The sequence below is a fragment of the Tachyglossus aculeatus genome, chromosome X1 (assembly GCF_015852505.1).
Source record: "Tachyglossus aculeatus isolate mTacAcu1 chromosome X1, mTacAcu1.pri, whole genome shotgun sequence".
In the NCBI taxonomy this organism is placed as follows: Eukaryota; Metazoa; Chordata; class Mammalia; order Monotremata; family Tachyglossidae; genus Tachyglossus; species Tachyglossus aculeatus.
Genome location: NC_052101.1, coordinates 90,927,995 through 90,940,012, shown reverse-complemented (window position 1 = coordinate 90,940,012; position 12,018 = coordinate 90,927,995). Strand labels below are relative to the sequence as shown.

General features: G+C 45.1%; 1 protein-coding gene across 2 annotated transcripts in view; it reads left to right on the top strand.

Moving 5' to 3' along the window:
• Positions 1-12,018, top strand: part of LOC119950462 (store-operated calcium entry regulator STIMATE) — a 104,051-nt gene that overhangs the window by 82,450 nt on the left and 9,583 nt on the right. The window lies entirely within an intron of this gene.

Sequence of the window (12,018 nt, the reverse complement as noted above, 5' to 3'; positions counted from 1 at the left end):
CTTGAGGAGTAGGGAAAGCATGGACTGAACACGTGATCCGAGCAGCAGAGTAAAGTATGGACTGGAGTGGGTTCTATATGATGGGCTACCTCTGGAGGTTCTTGAGGAGTGGGGAAAGCGTGGACTGAACATTTTCGTAGAACAGTGATCCAAGCAGCAGAGTGAAGTGTGGACTGGAGTGGGTTCTATATGGTTGGTTTTTCAAAGTGTGATATTTTTCTAGGGAGAAGGCATTCAGATATCACTGAATCTTGTCTTGGAATTGACTGTTTAAAATATGAAGTCTTTCCCAAAGGGTCCTTGTATTGAAGAACCTGAATAGTGCTGTTACTGGGCCCATCCGGCCTCATATTCTTACTCCGACAGCGGCACTCTCAGTTGAAGAAACAGTATGGTGGCTGCCTTTTTGCCTCGCCATCTGAATTTCCCTAGCCCTCTTCCAAGAATTCATCCAAATCCTCTAACCTACTGATATTTTGGGCCGGTACCTTGGAAATGAATTTCCTCTGCTCGTCACATACTGAGATTTAAATCCAAACAGTTGTCAGAAACAGCTGTAAGCTTGTTATGGGTAGGGAACATGTGTGCCAACTATGTTGTATTGCACTCTCCCATGTGCTTAGTACAGTGCTCTGGACATGGAAGTGTTCAATAAATACCACTGATGATGATGAAGCAGATTGGCCTAGTGGAAAGAGCACAGGCCTGGGAGTCAGAAGGACTTGGGTTCTAATCCCTGCTCTGCCACCTGTCTGCTGTGTGATCTTGGGCAGATCACTTCACTTCTCTGTGCCTTAGTTCCCTCATCTGTAAAATGGAGATTAAGACTGTGAACTCCCTGTGGGTCATGGACTGTGTCCAACCTGATTATCTTGTATCTACCCCAGTGCTTTGAATGGTGCCTGCCCCATAGTAAGTATTTAACACATACTATTAAAAAATAAATACATTGTAAAAACATTTACAATCCCCATTGCATAGATAGCCTCCCCACCAGCTAGGGACAAGGAAAGAGACATGTAGCAGTTGTCAAGACTGCTGGCGGCATCAGACCCCACCCCTCCAAGGCACATAACACAAAACTGCAGAGCTAAGCCCTGGGGCTACAAATGAAGTACAGTCATTCCTGCCATCACACAGTAGTTGCATTCTTGAAAGCCCCTATGTTAACTGAAAAATTTGCAGTTTGTCTACCATTGATAAGCAAGGAGTTAGAAGGAGAAGATGTTTGTATTTATAGAGTACCTGCCATGTGAAGAGCACTGTGGGTAGGGCTTGGGAGAATACAGTGGAAACAGTACAGGGAGGTGGTTTGGTGACCGCCTGGCATCTGCCTCTCAAGGTTGTCCTAAGTAATTTTTGGTGGTTTTTTCTATATAATAATAATGGTATTTGTTAAGCGCTTACCAGGAGCCAAGCACTGTTCTATCAGAAACACTCACAGGCTTTAATATTTTTTTAATGGTGTTTAAGTGCTTACTATATGCCAGGCACTGCATTAAATACTGGGTAGATACAAACTAATCCAGTTGGACACAGTCCCTATTCCACATGGGTATCTAAATCTTAATCCTCATTTTGCAGATGAGATAACTGAGGCACAGAGAAGTGAAGTGATTTGCCTCAAGTCACACAGCAAATAAGTGGCAGAACTGAGATTAGAACCCAGGTCCTTCTGACTCTCAAGCTCATGCTCTATCCATTAGGCCTTCTTATTGATTCAATCAGTCATATTTATTGAGCACCTACTGTGTGCAGAGCACTGTACTAAGTACTTTGGAGAGTACAATATAACAATAAACAGACACATTCCCTGCCCAAAAGGAACGTACAGTTTAGAGGGGAAGACAGACATTATTGTAAATAAATACAGATATGTACATGAGCTGGGAGCTCATGTGGAGCTGGGGCCCGGGGGGATGACTAGACTGTGAGCCCACTGTTGGGTAGGGACCGTCTCGATATGTTACCAACTTGTACTTCCCAAGCGCTTAGTACAGTGCTCTGCACACAGTAAGCACTCAATAAATGAATGAAAGAATAAAGGGAATCAGGGCGATGCAGAAGGGAATGGGAGAAGAGGAAAGGGGGGGGCTTAGGGAAGGCCTTGGAGGAGATGCAGAATCTGGGAATCAATCAACTGTATTGAGCGTCTACTGTCAGTCAATCTAATTTATTGAGTGCTTACTGTGTGCAGAGCACTGTACTAAACACTACAAGGGACTAATATGTAACCAGTCTAAAGTTTGCTGTTGCCAACAAGCCTATGATAACAGTGATCATGAAACACAATTAGTTACCGATCCACAATCACCTTAACGCAATATGTTCCCCTTTTCTTCCTTCACATTCCATCCAAATTGCCTAATGGAAAATGGGTTATAGCAGAACTGACTATGCTGTATATTGGTGTGACTGGCCAAATCAAAGCATAGTAGTGCAATGCTTAAAAAAAAACAGAATAAATTCTGCTTAGGCCTATACTGAGCACTAACTTTGTGCTTGTCCCTGCACTGAGCACTTGGGGGAGTTCAATAAAATTAGTAGACATCCCTGCCTCCAAGGAATTGACAATCCAGCGGGGAAGATTAAAGCTAAGGGGAAATTGGGATATGTAAATGAGTTAGTATAGGGACTATGAGGTTTGTACAAACGCCCTACAGGAAGTCAAGAGTAAATAAGTGATTATGTGGAAAGGATGAAGTGGCTAAAAATCCAGCAAAACCCTCTATTTGTTGATTGGCGATTTTTAAACATTGCCTATGAGAATAAACAGATCAAGAAGTAGCAGAATTAAGTGCTATTAACATTAGGGTGTGAGCCAGGCACTTTGGCTTAGTGGAAAGATCCCGGGCTTGGGAGTCAAGAGGTTGTGGGTTCTAATCCCGACTCCGCCACTTGTCAGCCGTGTGACTTTGGGCAAGTCACGTCACTTCTCTGTGCCTCAGTTACTTCATCTGTAAAATGGGGATGAAGAGTGTGAGCCCCACGTTGAACAACCTTGATAACCTTGTATCTAACCCAGCTCTTAGAGCAGTGCTTGGCACATAGTAAGTGCTTAACAAATACCAACATTATTATTAAAGCAGGGTAGTTTGCAGTGCCTTGAAAATCAGGTGATCATAGTTATGTCAAGAGGATTTCAAACCGATCCAGCATAGATGACGACGTTACTACCCTGGACTGATAGAGCTCAGAGCATCCTCTTGGATATTATCTCAGTACACGCATTACAGCTCTGTGAGGTAGGGAGGAGCAGAAGGAGGGGGACTGAGGCGTGAGAAGAATGAAGTGACTTCTCCAAGGTCACTCAGCAGATCAGTGACAGAGCTGGGACTAGAACCTATATATTCCGAATTCCCGTCCAGCACTCTGTCCCAACTTTGATGCCTCCTTCGTCCAAGCCTCTGTATTATGAGAAAGCAGCATGGCGTAGTGGCGAAAGCATGGGCTTGGGAGTGCAAGGATGTGGGTTCTAATGCCAGCTCTGTCACTTATCTGCTGTGTGACCTTGGGCAAGTCACTTTACTTCTGTGCCTGTTACTTCATCTGTAAAATGGGGATTGAGACTGAGAGCCCCACATGGGACAGGAACTGTGTCCAACTCGATATGTCTGTATCCACCCCAGTGCTTAGTACAGTGCTTGTCACATAGTAAGCACTTAACAAATACTATTATTATTATTATATGCTTAGGAATTATAGAATAGCAAAATGGCATGTTGCTTTTCTACTCTGGGGAGGTGAATGGCAGGGATTGTCTCTTTATTGCTGAATTGTACTTTCCAAGCACTTAGTACAGTGCTCTGCACACAGTAAGTGCTCAATAAATACGATTGAATGAATGAGTGAATAAAAATATAACATGAGTGGTCAAAATAATTAAATTGAGCAGACATATACGCATGAGTGCTAAGGGTGGTGTATATAAGTTTACAATATGCTTCGCGGAGGGTATAGCTTCCTAAAAATATATGTGATGATAGCCTTGTGGTCTAGCCAGAGTCACTGGAGTGTAGTTCGGGGCCTGGCCCAGGGTGACATTGCACTACTTCCTGGCAGGAGCTCCCGGCCCAGGCTGGAGCAGCCTCAGAGGTGGCAGAAACGGGAAACCACCCCTCTCCCCCCCCCCGGCAAGCCTTGAACTGGAAAATCTAAAGTGAATATAGGCAAAATGAATAGAAGAGACTCAAGGCAAGAATTCGGCCCACTCTGCTGCTGCTGAATGCAGTATCTTCAAAAGTCATCCATGCTCCTTTATAGAGTGCCTTTGTTTTGTGACTTCTGTGTATCCTTCTCAGATTGAATGCTTTGATCCTGTTTCTGTCGATAGGTAGGATATGGATTTTATCATTCATTCAATCATTTATTGAGCGCTTACTGTGTGCGGAGCACTGTACTAAGTGCTTGGAAAGTACAATTCGGCAACATATAGAGTCTGTACCTGACAACGGGCTCACAGTCTATTGTACACCCCAAAACTTTGTTAAATTAGGGCAAAACCAGAAAAAATATAATTTGTTAAACATCTTAAAACCTCATTTCCCCACCCTCTCTGCCCTCCTTTCTGCATTTTTTTGATGGCATTTATTAAGCGCTTACTATGTGCAAAGCACTGTTCTAAGCACTGGGGAGGTTACAAGGTGATCAGGTTGTCCCATGGAGGGCTCACAGTCTTAGTTCCCGTTTTACAGATGAGGTAACTGAGGCACAGAGAAGTTAAGTGACTTGCCCAAAGTCTCACAGCTGACAGTTGGTGGAGCTGGGATTTGAACCCATGACCTCTGACTCCAAAGCCTGTGCTCTTTCCACTGAGACACGCTGCTTCTCTGTCTTTGTCTATGCACTTGGGTCTGTAATAATAATAATGATTATGGTATTTAAGCGCTTACTATTTGCCAAGCCCTGTGCTAAGCTCTGGGGTAGATACAAGGTAATCAAGTTGGACACAGTCCCTGTCCCTCATGGGGCTCACTGTCTCAATCTCCATTTTACAGATGAGGTAACTGAGGCCCAGAGAAGTGAAGTGACGTCCAAGGTCACACAGCAGACAAGGGGCAGAGCTGGGATTAGAACCCATGACCTCTGACTCCCAAGTCTGTGCTCTTGCACTTGGTTACCCCCACCCCCGGATCCACTGCTTTCCCTATCTGAAATTTAATGTCCATCTCCCCTCGTGTCTACAACTCTGTTATATTGTACACAGTAAGTGCTCAATAAATACCACTGATTAATTGACTGGGTTTTCTGCCTCTATTATACCTTCTCTCAGTCACAGAGGCAGCACTGCCTCTTGAGAAGCAGTGTGGCTCAATGTTAAAAGCACGGGCTTGGGAGTCAGAGGTCATGGGTTCAAATTCCAGCTCCGCCAATTGTCAGCTGTGTGACTTTGGGCAAGGCACTTAACTTCTCTGTGCCTCAGTTCCCTCATCTGTAAAATGGGGATTAAGACTGTGAGCCCCACGTGGGACACCCTGATTACCTTGTATCCTCCCCAGCGCTTAAAACAGTGCTTTGCACATAGTAAGCGCTTAACAAATGCCATCGTTATTATTAAACATGTTTCTCCCCACCCCAACCTGGGGTCTCACTTTGCGCAAGGCACCATTTCTTCAGTGCTCCTTGTCCTCTTCTGGCTAAATAGGGAAGGGGCATTGTTCCTTCCAAATTCCAGCAGAATGGTAAGAGAGACAATTCAAAATATCTGTATCTTGTCAGAGCTGGTCAATAGGTGCCTCTATGAATATCCCCCATCAGAGGTGTTCGCCACAACAGAAAATTTAAAGGATTCCCCTACCCTGTGACTAGTAACCAGTTGAGCTTACTGTGTGGTTATTGGTGTACTAAGCTCTTGGGAGAATATAGCACAGCAATATAACAGACACATTCCCTGCCCGTAAGACTTCAAATAATAACTGTGGGGAAGAACCCAAAATGCTTTGAGGCCAGAGGTGATGTCTCTTTCTGCTCACTATGTGGTAACGTTTTCACCCTGATTCCAGTGTAACTTGAAAAAAGAAAATAAATGTTCTCACCTCAGAGCAGATTAATGAGCTTCAGACTCGTGCTTCTTGGGTATTTCTAGAAGCCACAATCATTTGTCTCCTGTTAGGAGATGACATAAGGGGGAGAACTTCCTTAACTCCATTATTTGATCCCTAGTGAGTCATTTACTTGAAATGTTGTCAAACATAAATAGTCTCTTGCTGGGTATGTGTAAGAGAGAGGGAAAATCTGGACTGCCCTGGAAATCAGTATTGATCCCCAGTCTGCAATCTTGAAGTAGATACGCATCTCTGATAAAGTAGGCTTGAGAGAGGAGTTTTGTGGTGTTGAAAAATGGCGAAGGAAGACCCAACGTTCAGGAAGCTCAAAGGCATTCATCTGGCATTATGGGATCCATTGGTCAAGGGCATTTATTGTGCACCTACCACATGCAGAGCACTGCACTAAGTGCTCGGGAGGATGTAAGAGTAAAAGAGGTGATGCCTGCCTTCGGGGAGTTGATAATCTAATGGTCTATCTCCTTGAGGACCTTTGAAATGAATGGGGGTAACTGCAGATAGCTATTCACAGAGGAGGAGAAGGACATCAATTCTAGCTGTTGAGACCCCAAGTGTGATTGATGAGTAAGTGTAAATTAATGTAAATTGAGAGTAGAGAAGCAGTGTGGCCTAGTGAATAGAGCACGGGCCTGGAAGTCAGAGGGACCTGCGGTCTAAGCCTGGCTCCACCGCTTGTCTGCTGTGACACCTTGGGCAAGTCACTTCACTTCTCTGTCCCTCAGTTACTTCATCTACAAAATGGGGGTTAAGCCTGTGAACCCCATGTGAGACCTGGACTCTTTGTCTAACCCGATTAGCTCGCATCTATCCCAGTGCTTAGTGCAGTGCCTGGAACATAATAAGCACTTAACAAATATCATTTAAAAAAAGGTATATGTACTGTCTCCCCCCTCTAGACTGTAAGTGCTGGGGGAGATATAGAGTTGGCACCGTTGCATCGTATTCTCCCAAGTGCTTAGTACAGTGATCGCCACACAGTAAGCACTCAATAAATACCATTGAATGATGCACATTAAGGGCAGCTGTTGGATGGACTGTACCGGGTGTGCAGATCTTGATCCTGGGCATTTGGGAGACTTAGCCTGGGGAGGTGGAATGTAATCAGGGATACTGGGCTAAGGAGACAGCCTCTACTGGTTCTCCCTGCCTCCAGTCTGTCTCCTTCTACACCTGGCTACCTAGGTCATCTTCCTGAAATGCTATTCTGCTCACATCGCACCCTCCCCCTCCCTTTCAAAAACCTCCAGTGGCTTGCCATTTCACTACCCACAAGAAACAGAAATACCTGCCTGTTGGTTTCAAGGCTCTTCATCAGTTGCCTCCCCCTTAACTTTCTGCCTTGTTTAGCCACTACAACCATAACACTCACTCTTCATTTCATCCCAAGCGATCCTAGTCGTATTTCACTCTCAATTCGCCTCACGGAGCCCACTGTGGGAAGAGGATCTGATTCCTTGCCAAGGCCTGACCCAAAATTTGACCTCACCATTCACCGTGCTCCCACGGCTAGGGGACCCTCTGCCAGCAGAGTGGGTGGAAGAGTGGGTGGGGGACGGCCCAACTATGGGGGTTTGGGCCTGGGGCAAGGAGGATGCCCAGGGTAGACGACGAGATCCCTGGGTCCTGCAGGCAGGGGGCAAAATGTGAAGCCACTGCCTTGACTCCACCACCTGTCCCTTTCCTGCTCCAAGGAGCAGGATAGCTGAGCCACAGCTTCTCATTATGCCCCCAAAAGTATGAGGGTACAGGTGATGGCTTCGCCTGTGGGGGTGGTGGACACATTCGTGCAAGACCCTCCCTGAAGTGCCCAGCTCTTTCCCACAATGGAATCTTTCTGCAGGTAGCTATTCACAAGCAGCTGACTGAAGTTCTGTAGTTAAGGCCCAGCTCGCTGTTCGTATTGTATTCTAACTGAGGTTGTCAGTCGGAATGGATTTTTCAACACTTGCCAAGCCAGACCCTATCATTGTCTCTGGTAGGGAAGGAGTGGCTCATTTTGAGTTCTTTTCTTTTTTTTCTTCTTTTATCAACTTGTTTATGTTTCCGCTTAGAACATACTGTGCCGAAGGCTCAAGTCTGAGAGCCAAGTTGAGATAACAGCAAGTTTCTTCCCTGGCTGCCATATGTGAAAGGAAAAAATAGATTTGGGCCCTGGGTGAATTCTTGCCCTTTTGCTTTCCCAAAGGCATATGGGCTAAGGCTCGATCCCAAAACTAGGCAGAGGGGAATGTAATTGGTCACCCCGCTGGTGCCGGAAGCAGGGCATGGAATTATTTTCCGAGTTATATAGGCTTTTGGCTGGCGGGTGGCCGGCGGGGTGGGGGGGGGGGGGGGTATGGTATTTGTTAAGCACTTATTATGTGTCCAGCACTGTTCCAGGTGCTGGCGTGGTACAAGTTAATTAGGTTGGCCGCAGCCCTTGTCCCACATGGGGCTCATAGTCTAAATAGGAGGGAGAACAAGTATTTGAATCCCTATTTTACAGTTGAAGATACTGAGGCACAAAGAAGTTAAGTGACTTGCCCAAGGTCATACAGCAGGCAGTTGACAAAGTGGGATTAGAACCCAGGTCCTTCTGACTCCCAGGCCTGGGCTTTCTCCATTAGGCCATGCTGCTTCTCATAGGCCACGCTGTTTTATGTTTCATTGTCCTCCAGGTAATTTGAAAAATGCCAGAACCTTCAGTGTCCACTTGGGCCATGGAAAAATGATTTTTAGAGCCCATGGCTAAGCACCAGATGGTAATTGAGGCACAGAGAAGTTAAGTGACTTGCCCTAGGTCACACAGCAGACAAGTGGCAGAGCTGGGATTAGAACTCAGGTTCTTTTGACTCCTTGTTCCTTGCTCTATCCACTACACCATGCTGCTTCTTGTTTGTCTTCTAGACTGTGTGTAGAATGTGTCCAATAGAAGGATGTTCCTTAATAATAATAATTTTGGTATTTAAGCATTTACTATGTGCCAAGCACTGTTCTAAACACTGATAAGTGGCGAGCCAGGATTAGAACTCATGACCTCTGATTCCCAAGCCCGCACTCTTTCCACTGAGCCACGCTGCTTCTGTCTCTTCTTAGAACAGTGCTTGGCACATAGTAAGCACTTAACAAATATCATTATTATTATTATGTTGTTGTTTTCATCTTCATTAGTTAATTGGAAAATGCTTAGCATCATCAGAAAGACTAGAGTCAGTCCTTTTATTGAGCGCTTACTGTGTGCAGAATACTGTACTAAGTGCTTGGGAGAGTACAGTACAACAGAATTGGTAGGCACATTGCCTGCCCACAATGAGCTATCAGTCTAGAAGTCAAAAGAGAAACAGCATGGCCTAGTGGATAAAGCATGGACCTGGGAGTTAGAGAAACTGGGTTCTAATCTCAGCTCTGCCACTTGTCTGCTGTGTGACCTTGAACAAGTCACTTAACTCCTGTACCTCAGTTATTTCAGCTGTTAAATGGTGGTTAAGTCTGTGAGCTTCATGTGGTACGTGGACTGTGTCCAACCAGATTAACTTGTATCTACCCCAGAGCTTAGTATAGTGCCTGGCACATAGTGCTTAACAAATACCATAAAAGAGAAAGATTTTGACCACTATTTCCAACCATGGTTCACCTGTGCCTGGAATGCTGTGGGCCGTCCTGGTCCCCACATCATAGGAAGGACATGATCTGAGCCAGAGAAGGCACAGAGGAGGGTATCAGGGGGTGGGGATGCATCTTTGAGGATGAACTGACATGGTCAGGACTGTTCTAACTAGAGACCAAATCTTCCCTGTTTAATTCCCACCCCCCTAAGTCTGGTCAATCCAACAGTCACCCTTAACTCTTAGTGTATTATACCCATCCTCAGCACTGTATATAAGTGTATGTTTGATTTCTCGGCTTTCTCGTCCTGACATTCATTCTGCTAATTATTTATATCTTTGTTCTTCCTCCTGCTTTTACCACATTTAATTTAAATCTGCCTTTTGTCCTAGTAGATTAGCAGCTCCTAGAGGGCAGGGACCAGGTCTTTTGCAAGTGCTCAGTACGGTGTTCTGCACACAGTAGGCACTCAAATGCCATTGATGATGTTGGAGGGGATGATTGAAGTCCACAAAAAGATAAAGGGTGTTGGTAGGGTGAACACTGAATTGTTGCTCACCGTATCTCAACCCATCCAAGAAGAGGCACCACCCATTAGAGTTTGAAGGTGGTATTTGGGGAGGCAGAATGTAGGTTCAAGAGGGTTTTGGGTGGATTTGAAAGCGAGAGCCAGCCGTAAAGGCTCACTGGAGGGTAAGTTAGGGATGTTAGTTGGTCCATTCCTACAAAGTAAGAGTGCACTTGGAGTTGTACCTTTTATACACCCCACCCTCAGCCCCACAGCACCTAAGTACATATCTGTAATGGATTTTCATGTCTGTCTTCCCCTCTAGACTATAAGCTCCTTGGGGGCAGGGAATGTGTCTGCCAACTTTGTTATATTGTACTCTCCTAAGCACTTAGTGCTCTGCACACAGTAAGCACTCAGTAAATATGATTTACTAACATTTGCGGGTGACTAGGGGATTGTAGCCTGCCTCCAGGTTATCCTGTTGCCACGCAGAGACAGAATCCTGGGCTGTATGGACCATGGCCTGACCCCGTATTGATGCTTCTCTCGAAGCCTTGTATTCATTCTTACGAAACAGTCTCAAGTAAGTAAACTTTAGGCAAGAAAGGGTTGAAGTTGTTGGAGTTTTTTGTTGTTGTTTTGATAGAAATGTGTACTGAAGTCATTTCGTCAATTAGAAACAAATACATCAAGCCTATGGGAGCTATTCTAAAGCTGTGTGTGGCTATCGGCGCTCTATACAGCTCTTACCAACCATTTTAGATAGTTTTTTGGAACATTTTATGGAAGGGCCAAGTTAGCTAGGGGTAAGGATTATAAAAACTCCTTTTAGAAAGCACCTAGAAGAGTTATTCTTCTGTGATCTTTTTTAGACTGATCTCCCAGTTATTGCTGCTGTGAAAACAAGTACCAAGGGAAAACTTCAAGATGCTAAATTAATAACTTTAACTGTAATATTTGCAGTCCCATCACTCGGAGGCTTTCCAGAAAAGGAAATAGCTAAAGACACCAGTGCATTACAGTTGCATAAAGGCATTTGCCGAAGTTTCCACCGTATACACTGACCGAGTCCAGAGATATTGAGCCTCCTTTAGAGCTGCTTGGAGTGCAAGTTTTACATAAAAAATTAATGAAGATTTTAGTCCTCCTGGTCCTGGTTCAAATACAAATTTACCCCGGTCTTCTTTCTGCCAAACATTGGTCTTCAACCACACTTGTGTGTCCACACTGGCATTCTGCATAGGCCCACACTGGGGGTATAATTGATGATGATGATGGCATTTGTTAAGTGCATACTATGTTCAAAGCACTGTTATGAGCACTGGGGGGATACAAGGTGATCATGTTGTCCCACGTGGGATTCACAGTCTTAATCCCCATTTTACAGTTGAGGTAACTGAGGCACAGAGAAGTTAAGTGACTTGCCCAAAGTCACACAGCTGACAAGTGGCAGAGTTGGGATTAGAACCCACGGCCTCTGGCTCCCAAGCCAGTGCTCTTTCCACTGAGCCACGCTGCTTCTCTAGAGATTGGCATATCCTCCTCTTTTTGGCAGTCACTTGTTCTGTATCTCTCTGGGGATGTGTTAAGTAGGGAAATTTTAGAACCCTGAGTCTAGAACTCCCTGTCTCCAGTCCGTAGTTCATTCTGCTGTCCGGTTCATTTTTCTAAAACATCACTTTGTGCACATCTCCCCGCTCCTCAAAATCCTCCAATGGTTTCCTATTCCCCTCCGCATCGAGCAAACTCCTTCCCATCAGCTGTAAGGCACTCATTCAGCTCCCCGCTACTTATCCCCACTCCTCTCCCACTACAGCCCAGCCCAAAGGCTTAAGTCCTCTAGTACCGACCTACTCA